The 13632-nt window shown below is 35.4% G+C and overlaps 1 protein-coding gene across 5 annotated transcripts in view; it reads right to left on the bottom strand.

Annotated features, from left to right (window-relative positions):
* The window catches only part of GSDMC (gasdermin C), an 81176-nt gene that overhangs the window by 34339 nt on the left and 33205 nt on the right, over positions 1 to 13632 (bottom strand). For 3 of the 5 annotated variants that reach the window (XM_054498569.1, XM_054498568.1, XM_054498571.1), the window contains exon 1: positions 6662 to 7194. The gene's annotated coding sequence lies outside the window, so the exon portion shown is untranslated. Of the gene's footprint in view, positions 1 to 6661; positions 7284 to 13632 lie in introns of those variants that run through there. The other 2 variants (XM_054498570.1, XM_063668478.1) reach the window with 2 other exon arrangements.

The raw sequence follows: 13632 nt of genomic DNA on the forward strand, positions 1-13632 counted from the left end.
ATGGAGGGGACCAACACACACTGTGGCCTACTGGAAGGTAGAGTATGGAGGGTGGGAGGAGGGAGATGATCAGGAAAAATAACGAATGGGTACTAGGCTTAATACCTGGGTGATAAAATAATTTGTACAACAAACTCCCATGACACAAGTTTACCTATATAACAAACCTACACATGTACCCCTGAACTTAAAATAAAAGTATAAAAAAAGAAAATATATATAAAAAAATAATTTTATATATTTTTATATATATATATATATATATATATATATAAAATTTAAAAAAAGAAAGAAAGAAAATGTAAGTCACCAGTCCAGGAAGCCTAGAAGGAAAATTATTTTTAAATTCTGCAATAAAATGTAATTTTGAATTTAAAAAAAGACGATTCAGGAAAACATCACCTTACCAAATGGACTAAGTAAGGCACCAGGGACCAATCCCAGAGAGACAGAAATATGTAATGATTCAAACAAAGAATTCAAAATAGCTGTTTTGAGGACACTCAAAGGAATTCAAGATAACACATAAAAGGAATTCAGAATTCTATCAGATAAATTTTTTAAGGAAATTGAAATAATTAAAAAGAAGCAGAAATTCTGGAGTTGAAAAATACATTGACCTACAGAAGAATGCATCAGCATCTCTTAATAACAGAATTGATCAAACAGAAGGAAGAATTAGTGATCTTGAAAACAGGCTATTTGAAAACATACAGTCAAAGGAGACAAAAGAAAAAAGAATGAAGCATGCTACAAGATGTAGAAAATAGCCTCAAAACGGCAATAGAAAATAGCCTCAAAAGGGCAAATCTAAGAGTTACTGGCCTTAAAGAGAAGATTGAGAAACAGATAGGTGTAGAAAGTTTATGCAAAGGGAGAACTTCCCAAACCTAGAGTAAGATACCAATGTTCAAGTACAAGGTACAAGAAGGTAACAGAACACCTAGCAGATTTAACCCAAAGAAGACTACCTCAGGCATTTGATAATAAAACTCCCAAATATCAAGTATAAAGTAAGAATTCTAAAGTGGCAAAAGAAAAGAAAAAATAACAAACAATAAAATTCCAATACGTCTAGTAGCAGACTTTTCACTGGAAACCTTATAGGCCAAGAGACAGTGGCATGACATATTTAATGTGCTGAAGGGAAAAAAACTTTTACCCTAGAATAATATATCTGGCAAAAAAAATATGCTTCAAGGATGAAGGAGAAATAAAGACCTTCCCAGACAAACAAAAACTGAGAGATTTCATCAACACCAAACCTGTCTTACAAGAAATACTAAAGGGAGTTGTTCTGTCTGAAAGAAAATGATGTTAATGAGCAAGAAGAAATCATCTGAAGGTACAAAACTCAATGGTAGTAGGAAGCACACAGAAAAACACAGAATATTATAACACTGTAATTGTGGTGTGTAAACTACTCTTACTTTAAGTAGAAAGGCCAAACAATAAACCAATCAAAAACAACTACAACTTTCAAGACATAGTACCATAGGACATAAAGACAAACAACAAACAGTTAAAAAGCAGGCAGACAAAGTTAAAGTATAGAGTTTTTATTAGTTTTCTGTTTGTGTTTGTTTGTTTATGCAATCACTGTTTTCATCCATTTAAAATAATGAGTTATAAGATAGCATTTGCAATCCTCATAGTAATTTCAAATCTAAAAACATACAATGAATAAGCAAAAAATGAAAAGCAAGAAATTAAAATATACCATCAGTGAAGATTACCTTCACTAAAAGGAAGAAGAAAATGAAGAACAAACAGAAGATCACAAAACAACCAGAAAACAAAAAATAAAATACCAAAAGTCTCACTTATTAGTAATAACATTAAATGTAAATGAACTAAACTGTCCAATCTAAAGATATAGAGTGGTTGAATTAATTAAAAAAACAAGATCCAATGATCTGTTACTACAAGAAATACACTTCTCCTAGAAAGATACACATGGAATAAAAACATAGGAATGGAAAATATATTCTTGTCAATGGAAACCAAAAAAGAGCAGGAATAGCTATACTTCTATCAGACAAAATAGATTTAGATTCAGATTAGAGCTAAAGAGATAGACCCCAATGCAATAATAGCTAGAGACTTCAGGCCGGACGCGATGGCTCACGCCTGTAATCCCAGCACTTTGGGAGGCCGAGCGGGGCAGATCACAAGGTCAGGAGATCAAGACCATCCTGGCTAACACGGTGAAACCCTGTCTCTACTAAAAATACAAAAAAAAATTAGCTGGGCATGGTGGCGGGCGCCTGTAGTCCCAGCTACTCGTGAGGCTGAGGCAGGAGAATGGCGTGAATCCAGGAGGCGGAGCTTGCAGTGGGCCAAGCGGAGATCGCGCCACTGCACTCCAACCTGGGCGGCAGAGCTAGACTCCATCTCAAAAAAAAAAAAAAAAAATAGCTAGAGACTTCAACATCTCGCTTTCGGCATTGGACAGATCTCCCAGACAGAAAATCAACAAGGAAACTTTGGACTCAATCTGTACTATAGAACAAATGAACCTAATAGGTATTTACAGAACATTTTATCCAGTGGATGCAGAATACACGTTTTTCTCCTCATCACATGGATCATCCTGCAGCATAGATCATATTTTAGGTCACAGAACCAGTCTTAAAACACTCAAAAAGTTGAAATAATATAACGTATCTTCTCTGAACACAATGGAATAAAACTATAAATCAATAACAAGAGCAATTTTAGAAATTATACAAACACATGGAAATTAAACAATATGCTCCTGAATGACCAATGGGTCAATGAAGAAATTGATGAGGAAATTGAAACATTTCTTTAAACAAATGATAATGCAAACATACCAAAACCCATGGGATACAGCAAAAGCAGTACAAAGAGGGAAATTTATAGCTATAAGTGTCTACATCAAAACAGAAGAAAAACTTCAAATAAATAACCTAATGATGCATTTTAAAGAACTAGAAAACCAAGAGCAGCCCAAACCCAAAATTAGTAGAAAATAAAAAACAATAATGATCAGAGCAGAAATAAATGAAGTTAAAATAAAGAAAACCATACAAAAGATGAATGAAATGAAAGTTGCTTTGTTGAAAAGATAAACAAAATAGACAAATCTTTAGCCAGACTAAGAAAAAAGAGAGAAGGCCCAAATAAATAAAATCACAGATGAAAAAGAAAACATTACAACTGATACTGCAGGAATTCAAAGGATTTTTGGCGGCTACTATGAGCAACTACACACCAATAAATTGGAAAATCTAGAGGAAATGGATAAATTCCCAGAAACATACAACCTACCAAGATTGAATCTTGAAGAAATCCAAAACCCGAACAGATCAAAAACAAGTAATGAGATCAAGGCCGTAATAAAGTCTCCCAGTAAATAAAGCCTGGGACCCAGTGAATTCAATGCTGAATTGTACCAAACATTTAAATAAGAACTAATACCAATCCTATTCAAACTATTTTTAAAAATAGACAAAGAGGGAATACTTTCAAACTCATTCTATGAGGCCAATATTACCCTAACAAAAAACAGGACAAAGAAACTTCAAAAAAAAAAACTACAAGCCAATATCTCTGATGAATATTGATGGAAACATCCTTGACAAAATACTAGGAAACCAAATTCAACAATACATTGAAAACATCATTTATCATGACCAAGTGGGATTTATCCCAGGGATGCAAGGATGGTACAACATACACAAATCAATCAATGTGATACATTATATCAACAGAATGAAGGACAAAAACCATGTGATCATTTCCATTAACGCTGAAAAAGCATTTGATAAAACTCAATATCCCTTGATGATAAAACCCCTCAAAAAACTGGGTATAGAAGGAACATAACTCAACATAATAAAAAGTCATATATGACAGACTCACTAAATGGGGGGAAAAGAGAAAAACATAAAGGGCATCCAAATTGGAAAGGAAGAAGTCAAATTGTCCTTGTTTGTGGATGATGTGGCCTTTTATTTGGAACAACCTAAAGATTCCAACAACAAAAAACTATTAGAAGTTACAAATTCATTAAAGTTGCAGGATACAAAACAACATCCAAAAATCAGTAGCACTTCTATATGCCAACAGCGAAGAATCTGAAAAAGAAATCAAGAAAGTAATCCCATTTACAAGAGCTACAAATAAAATTAAATTCCTAGGAATTAATTTAACTGAAGAAGTGAAAAATCTCTTCAATGAAAACTATAAAATATTGATGAAAGAAACTGAAGAGGACACAAAAAATGGAAAGATATTCCACGTTCATAGATTGGAAGAATCAATATTGTTAAAAGGTCCATACTATCCAAAGCAATATTCAGATTCTATGCAAATTATATCAAAATACCAATGACATTCTTCACAGAAAGAGAAAAAACAATCCTAAAATTTATATGGAAACACAAAAGACCCAGAATAGCCAAATCTATCCTGAGCAAAAAGAACAAAACTCAAGGAATCATATTATCTGACATCAAATTATACTACAGAGCTACAGTAACCAAAACAGCATGGTACTGGCATGAAAACAGACACATAGACCAAAGGAAAAAAATCAAGAACCCAGAAACAAATCTATACACCTACAGTGAGCTCATTTTTTACCAAGGTGCCAAGAACATACATTAGAGAAAGGACAGTCTCTTCAATAAATGGTGCTGGGAAACCTGGATATCCATACGCAGAAGACTGAAACTAGACCACTCTCTCTCATCATGTACAAAAATAAAATCAAAATAGATTAAAGCCTTCAATTTAGAGCCTTAAACTGTGAAACTACTACAGGAAAACATTGGGGAAACTCTCCAGGACATTGGCCTAGGCAAAAATTTCTTAAGTAATACACGCAAGCACAGACAACCAAAGCAAAAATAGACAAATTGGATCTCATCAAGTTACAAAGCTTCCCTCCAGCAAAGGAAAAAATCAACAACAGAAAAAGACAACCCACAGAATGGGAGAAAATATTTGCAAACTGCCCATCTGATAAGGGATTAATAACCAGGAAATATAAGGAGCCCACACAACTCTATAGGAAAAAATCTAATAATCGGATTAAAATATGGGCAAAAGAGTTGAATAAACATTTCTCAAAGGAATACATACAAATGAAAAAAAGGCATATTAAAAGGTCCTCAACATTATTAGTTATCAGAAAAATGTAAATTGAAACTACAATGAGATATCATCTCACCCCTGTTAAAATGGCTTATATCCAAAAGACAAGTAATAAAAAATGCTGGAGAGAAGGTGGAGAAAAAGGAACCTTGTATCCTGTTTGTGGGAATGTAAATTAGTACAGCCGCTATGGAGAACAGTTTGGACCTTCCTCAAAAAGCTAAAAATAGACCTGCCATACAACCCAGCAACCTCTCTGCTGGGTATACACCAAAAAGAAAGAAAACCAGTATATTGAAGAGATATCTTCACTCCCATGTTTGTTGCAGCACTGTTCACAATAGCCAAGATTGGGAAGCAATGCAAGTGTCCATCAACAAATGAACAGATAAACAAAATGTGGTACATATACATAACAGAGCACTACTCAGCCATAAAAAAGAATGAGATTGGCTGGGTGCAGTGGCTCATGCCTGTAATCCCAGCACTTTGGGAGGCTGAGGCGGGTGGATCACCTGAGGTCAGGAGTTCAAGACCAGCCTGACCAACATGCAGAAACCCCACTCTACTAAAAATACAAAATTAGCCAGGCATGGTAGCGCATGACTGTAATCCCAGCTACTTGGGAGGCTGAGGCAGGAGAATCACTTGAACTGGGGAGGCAGAGGTTGCAGTGAGCTGAGATCACACTGTTGCACTCCAGCCTGGGCAACAAGAGCAAAACTCCGTGTCAAAAAAAAAAAAAAAAGTGAGATCCTGTCATTCGCAACAACATAGATGGGACTAGAGGTTATTAAGTGAAATAAGCCAGGCACAGAAAGACAAACTTTACATGTTCTCACTTATTTATGAAAGCTAAAAATTAAGACAATTGAAGTTACGGAGATAGAGAGTAAAATGATGGTTACCAGAGGCTGGGAAGGGTCTTAGGGTGTAGGAGGGAGGTGAGGATGGTTAATGAGTACAAAAAAAATAGTTAGACTGAATAAGATCTAGTATTTCTGAATAAGATCTAGTATTTGATAGCACAATAGGGTGACTATAGTCAATAATTGTACAGTTAAAAATAACTAAAACAGTATAATTGTATTGTTACAATTAAGAGTATAATTGTATTGTTACAATTATAACAAATAGGAATAGGACTTCCTAACTACATGGAATTCAGTTTTTGAACATTCTAAATATGTTCAATGAAGAGAGACAGAATTTTCAACAGTTCATGTAAAAGTCCTGATGTGACCATTTCAATTTTGTCTGATATGGGCCACGTAAGAGGTCACTGGACAACAGAGAATAATGAGAACATAAGAAGCTTCTCTAAGACTGGACCTGTACAATAATGTATCAAAGATATATTCCTTAGCTTTCCATGCTATCAGGAATTCTCCATTATTAAGAAGAACTTAACTTCCTTTTCAGTCAAATTATGTAGGAAAAAAAAATATTCAACTCATTTCACAAACCCATCCTGAACATTTTTGTTGCTGATGATAGTATCTTTTCTTTTTCATCCCCTGATCCCATTAGGACTTACCAGATTATATATTCTTTAGTCCTGTAGAGAAATAGCACGATTGGCCGGGCGTAGTGGCTCACGTCTGTAATCCCAGCACTTTGGGAGGCTGAGGCCGGTGGATCACAAGGTCAGGAGTTCAAAATCAGCCTGGTCAAGATGGTGAAACCCCGTCTCTACTGAAAATACAAAAATTAGCCAGGAGTGGTGGCGGGCACCTATAATCCCAGCTACTTGGGAGGCTGAGGCAGAGAACTGCTTGAACCCAGGAGGCAGAGGTTGCAGTGAGCTGAGACCGTGCCGCTGCACTCCAGCCTGGGTGACTCCGTCTCAAGAAAAGAAAAAAAAAAAATAGAGAAAAATAGCACAATTGAGTAGGGCCCCTTCCAATCTTCAGACCTCCTGCGGTCAAGTAGAAATTGTCAGACAAACTCCAGGACCAGATCAATGTGATTCTGCTCACTGCTCTCTTCTCACCAATGGGTCCCTGACTCAATTTCCAATGCAGTATCCTGGAAAAATAAGCACAGGAGGGCCCTCTTCATTTCCAGAAGAGTAAGTCGGGAACTAGTTCTGGATCACAGAACCTTAGCTCTCAAGTCCTTTTCAGCAAAAATCTGTGGAACAAAATCAAGTGGCATCTAATTATGTATCTCCTGAATCAGAATTAAAAAGGCTTCTTCAGAGTCACACCCATTTCCTTCCACATACAGAACTAGCTGAGCAAGTCTTTGATTCATGGATTCCCAGCAACTGTAGCTGGAACAACTTCTTTGACTCGTATTCCTCTGGTATATGTGCTGAATTTAGAATTCAATCATTGGACACCAGGAGGAAAGGCAACTTCAGCAGGAGGGACAGGCACTAGTGCCAGGGCCCTGGGAAGCACCTCTGAACTGCCTACATGTGGGGCTCTGTACAACAGGAATTACTGCGCTTAATGCCTCCTCTGTGTTAAGTAACATGCATGTATTATCTAAATCCAATCTTACAACAATCTTTATTTTAAAGATAAATAAAAAGGGGATTTGTGAAAAGAATTAAAAACTTGCCTGAAACCCACGTCCTTTCCAATTACTCCCTATGGGTTTCAAGATGAAGTAAAGTGCCTATAGGAGGAGAAACTGTATAAACAGGATTGCTACACCTTTAAGTTTTGAGTAACTTCCTGGAACTGACACTCAATACAGCAACATTCCTTTCAGCTGACAGTATTTCACAATGCATTTACTTTACTTTTGTTTTCTTTTAATATTCACAAAAGCCTTATGCCTTCCCTTTCCGCTATAAGAACCTGATATGCACAAAGCTCAGACTGTACTTTCTGCATATCACATCACCACCAGACACGATGTTCCAAATTAACTTTCACGTTCTATAATTTTCATTGTAAAAACTATAGACTTGAAATATAAAATTATAATTACATACATAACCCTTCTGTGTACCAACATTCTACAGGCCCCAACCTGCTACTGGGTATTCCAGAAGTCGGAGAAAAGTAACTTAGCTGTTTGGGAACAGTTATGTGAGTCACATCAACCTAAATAACAGATAAAGAAAAGCTCTCTAAAAGAAAGTGATATTTATTCAAGAATGAGCATTGCAATGGGAATATGCGTGCCATCACAAACTATGTGTGTTTTCAGACAGGTAAGGGAAGAAAAAAGTTTTAAAAAGAAAAATAAGAAGGATTACACAATTGTTTTGAATCAATTATCTTTGCTTACAAGGATCAGTAACAAAGGTGGCACCACAAGGTTAGACAGGCAGTTGGTGGACAGATGTCCTGGCAGAAGTATTTTTTGTTTAAGGTTGCAATAACCTTTGTGCAAGGCTGTAGTTTTTGGTTTTGTTTTGTCTTTAATTTTTACGGGTACATAGATGTATATATTTATTTATGGGATATATGGGATATTTTAATACAAGCATACAATGTATAATAATCACACCAGGGTAAATGAGGTATCTATCATCTCAGATATTTATTTTTTGTGTTAAAATATTATACTCTTTTAGTTATTTTTAAATGTACAATTAAATTATTGACTATAGTCAATAATATATTGTGCTATCAGACATTAGATCTTATTCATTCTAAATTTTTTTTGTACTCATTAACCATTCCCCCTACCCCTGCACACCCACCCCACTACCCTTCCTAGCCTCTGGTAACCATCATTCTATTCTCTATCTCCGTAAGTTCAATTGTTTTAATTTTCAGCTTTCACAAATAAGAGAGAACATGTAAAGTTTGTCTTTCTGTGCTTGGCTTATTTCACTTAACATAATGACCTCCAGTTCCATCCATGTTGTTGCAAATGATAGGATCTCATTCTTTTTATGGCTGAATAGTACTCCATTATGTATACATACCATTTTTTTAATTCATTCATTTGTTGATGAACACTTGGATTGCTTCCAAATCTTGGCTATTGTGAATGGAACTGCAATAAACATGGGAGTGCAGATATCTTTTCAATATATTGATTTCCTATTCTGGGGGTATATACTTAGCAGTTTGCTGGATCATACAATAGTTCTATTTTCAGTTTTTTTGAGGAAGGCCCAAGCTGTTCTCCATAGTAGTTGTACTAATTTACATTCCCACAAACAGTGTCCAAGGGTCCCCTTTTCTCCACATCCTGTCCAGCCTGTTATTGCCTGTCTTTTGGATAAAATCCATTTTAACAGATGTGAGATGATATCTCATTGTAGTTTTAATTGGCGTTTCTCTGATGATCAGTAATGTCGAGCACCTTTTCATATGCATGTTTGCCATTTGTATGTCGTCTTTTGAGAAATGTCTATTTAGAAATTTGCCTATATTTTAATTGGTTTATTAGATTTTTTCCTGTATAGTTGTTTGAGCTCCTTGTGTGTTCTGCTTACAAATCCTTTGTCAGATGCTTAGTTTGCAAATATTTTCTCCCATTCTTTGGGTTTTCTTCTTCTGTTATTGATTGTTCTTTGCTGGAAGGAAGCTTTTTACTTTGATATGGTTGCATTTGTCCATTTTTGCTTTGGCTGCCTGTGTTGTGGGGTATTACTCAAGAAATGTTTGCCCATTCCAATGTCCTGGGGAGTTTCCCCAATGTTTTATTGTAGTAGTTTCTTAATTTGAGTCCTTAGATTCAATTATTTAATCTATTTTAATTTAGTTCTTGTATATAGTGAGAGATAAGGGTCTAGTTTCAGTCTTCTACATGTGGATATCTAGTTTTTGCAACACCATTTATTGAAGAGACTGTCTTTTCCTCAATGTATAGTCTTGGCACCTTTGTAAAAAATGAGTTCACTGTAGGTGTATGGATTTGTTTCTGGGTTCTCTATTCTTTTTTCATTGGTCTATATGTCTGTTTTTATGACAATACCATGCTCTTTTGGTTACTGTAGCTCTGTAGTATAATTTGAAGTCAAGTAATGTGATTCCTTGAGTTGTGTTATTTTTGTTCAGGATAGTTTTGGTTATTCTGGGCCTTTTGTGTTTGCATATAAATTTTAGGATTGATTTTTCTCTTTCTGTGAAGGATGTCATTGGTAGTTTGATAGAGATTGTATAGAATCTGAAGATTGCTTTGGATAGTATGGACATTTTAACAATATTGATTCTTCCAATCTATGAACATGGAATATCTTTCCATTTTTTGTACCCTCTTCAGTTTCTTTCATCAATGTTTTATGGTTTTCATCGAAGAGACTTTTCACTTCTTCAGTTAAATTAATTCCTAAGAATTTAATTTTATTTGTAGCTCTTGTAAATGGGATTACTTTCTTGATTTCTTTTTCAGATTCTTCGCTGTTGGCATATAGAAGTGCTACTGATTTTTGGATGTTGATTTTGTATCTGGCAACTTTAATTTATTTATCACTTCTAATAGTGTTTTATGTTGGAATCTTTAGGTTGTTCCATATATAAGACCACATCATCCACAAACAAGGATAATTTGACTTTTCCTTTCCAATTTGGATGCCCTTTACTTTTTTCTCTTGTCTGATTGCTCTAGCTAGGAGTTCCAGTAGTATGTTGAATAATAGTGGTAAAAGTGTACATCCTTCTTGTGTTCCTGATCTTAGAGAAAAGGCTTTCAGTTTTTCCCCATTCAGTATAATACTAGGTATGAGTCTGTAGTATATGGCTTTTATTATGTTGAAGTATGTTTCTTCTACATCCAGTTTTTTAGAATTTTTATCATGAAGGGATATTGAATTTATTTATTCAAATGGTTTTTCAATACCAATTGAAATGATCATGTGGTTTTTGTCCTTTATTCTATTGATATGATGTATCGCATTGATTGATTTGTGTATGTTGAACCATCCTTACATCCCTAGGATACATCCCACTTGGTCTTCATGAATGAGCTTTTTAATGTATTATTGAATTCAGTTTGCTCATGTTTTGTTGATGTTTCCATCAATATTCATCAAAGCTGTTGGCTTGTAGTTTTCTTTTTTTTTTTTTGTTTTGATGAATCTTTGTCTGATTTTGGTATCAGGGTATTACTGGCCTCATAGAATAGGTTTAGACATATTCCTGCCTCTATTTTTTGAAATAGTTTGAAAGAATTGATATTAATTTGAAAAAAAATCAGGAGGGAAGTTGATGGGTCCTGGGCTTTTTTTGCTGAGAGACTTTTTATTATAGCTTTGATCACATTACTTATTATTGGCCTACTCAGGTTTTGGATTTCTTCCTGGTTGAATCTTGCTAGGTTGTACATGTCTAGGAATGTATGAATTGCTTCTAGGTTTTCCAATTTATTGGCATGTAGTTGCTCATAGTAGCCTCTAATGATCCTTTGAATTTCTGTGGTATCAGTTGTAATGTCTCATTTTTTTATCTCCGATTTCATTCATTTGGGTCTTCTCTCTTTTTTTTAGTTAGTCTGGCCAAAAATGGGTCAATTTTGGCCAGGTATGGTGGCTCACACCTGTAGTCCCAGCACTTTGGGAGGCCAAGGCGGGCAGATCACTTGAGGTCAGGAATTTCGAGACGAGCCTGGCCAACATGGTGAAACCCCATCTCCACTAAAAATACAAAAATTAGCCAGGTGTGGTAGCATGCACCTGTAATCCCAGCTACTCAGGAGGCTGAGGTAGGAGAATTGCTTGAACCTAGGAGGCAGAGGTTGCAGTGAGCCAAGATCACACCACTGCACTTCAGCCTGGGCAACAGAGCAAGACTCCATCTCAAAAAATATTGATTATAATAATAGAAAATGGGTTAATTTTATCTTCTTAAAAAAATGACTTATTTTTTAATCTTTTGTGTTGTTTTCTTCTTTTCAATATAATTTCTTTCCAATTTGATCTTTAATATTTCATTTCTTCTACTAACTTTGGGTTGGGTTTGCTCTTGCTTTTCTAGTTCTTTAAGAGGTATCATTAGGTAGTTTATCTAAAGTTTCTCTTCTTTTTTGATGTAGGCCCTTATAGCTATACATTTTTCTCTTATTACTTCTTTTACCATATCCTATAGATTTGGGTATACTGTGTTTCCATTATCATTCATTTCAAAAAAATTTTCAATTTCCTTCTTAGTCTCTTTATTGACTCCCTAGTCATTCAGGAGCATATTGTTTAATTTCCATGTGTTTGCATAGTTTCCAAAATTTTTCTTGTTATGGATTTCCAGTTTTATTCCATTGCGGTCAGAGGAGATACTTGATATTATTTCAACTTCTTTAATGGTTTACATCTTGTTTTGTGACCTAACATATGGTCTTTTCTTGAGAATGATCCATTTGATGAGGAGAAAAACGTGTATTCTGCAGCCACTGAATGATAGGTATTCTGTAAATACCCATTAGGTTCATTTGTTCTATAGTGCAGATGAAGTCCAATGTTTCTTCGTTGGGTTTCTGTCTAGGAAATCTGTCCAATACTAAAAGTTGTGGGTTGAAGTCTCCAGCTGTTATTATACTAAGGTCTAACTCTCTCTTTGGCGCTAATATTTCCTTTACATATCAGGGTACTCCCATGTTGAGTGCATATATATTTGGAATTGTTATATCTCCCTGGTGAATTGACCCCTTTGTCATTGTATACTGACCTTATCTGTCTCTTGATACAGTATGTGTCTTGAAATCCATTTTGTCTGATACAGGATGGCTATTCCTGCTCTTTTTTGTTTCCATTGGCATGGTATATCTTTTTCCATCCTTTATTTTCCCTCTAGGTGTGTCTTTATAGGTGAATTGTGTTTCCTGAAGGCAACAGATCATTGGTGCTTGTTTTTTTGTTTTTTGGGGGTTTTTTGTTTGTTTGTTTTTTGTTTTTGTTGTTGTTGTTGTTGTTTTGAGACAGAGTCTCGCTCTGTTGCCCAGGCTGGAGTGCAGTGGTGTGATCTCGGCTCACTGCAACCTCCACCTCCTGGGTTCAAGTGATTTTCCTACCTCAGCCTCCCAAGTAGCTGGGATTACAGGCTTGCACCACCACACCCGGCTAATTTTTGTGTTTTTAGTAGAGACAGGGTTTCACCATGTTGGCCAGGCTAGCCTCAAACTCCTGACCTCAAGTGATCCACCCACCTCAACCTCCCAAAGTGCTTGGATTACAGGTGCGAGCCACCATGCCCAGCCTTTTTGTTGCTGTTGTTTTGTTTTTTAATCCATTCAGCTAATCTACATCTTCTCACTGGGAAGTTTAGACCATTTACACTCAGTGTTATTAGTGATAAGTAAAGACTTACTCATGCCATTTTGTTATTTGTTTTCTGCTTGTTTTGTGAAATTCTGTTCCTTCTTTCCTTCTTTCCTCTCTTATTTTTAGTGAAGGTGATTTTCTCTGGTGGTATGTTTTAGTTTCTTTTTTTTTTTTTTTTTTTTGAATATCCATTGTATGTTTTTAGATTTGAAGTTACCCTGAGGCTTCCAAATACTATCTAACAACCCATTATTTTAAACTGATGACAACACTGATTGCATAAACAAACAAGCAAAAATAAAACTAATAAAAACTATACACTTTAACTTTGTCTCCCCACTTTT

This window comes from Pongo pygmaeus, chromosome 7, assembly GCF_028885625.2.
Source record: "Pongo pygmaeus isolate AG05252 chromosome 7, NHGRI_mPonPyg2-v2.0_pri, whole genome shotgun sequence".
NCBI lineage: Eukaryota > Metazoa > Chordata > Mammalia > Primates > Hominidae > Pongo > Pongo pygmaeus.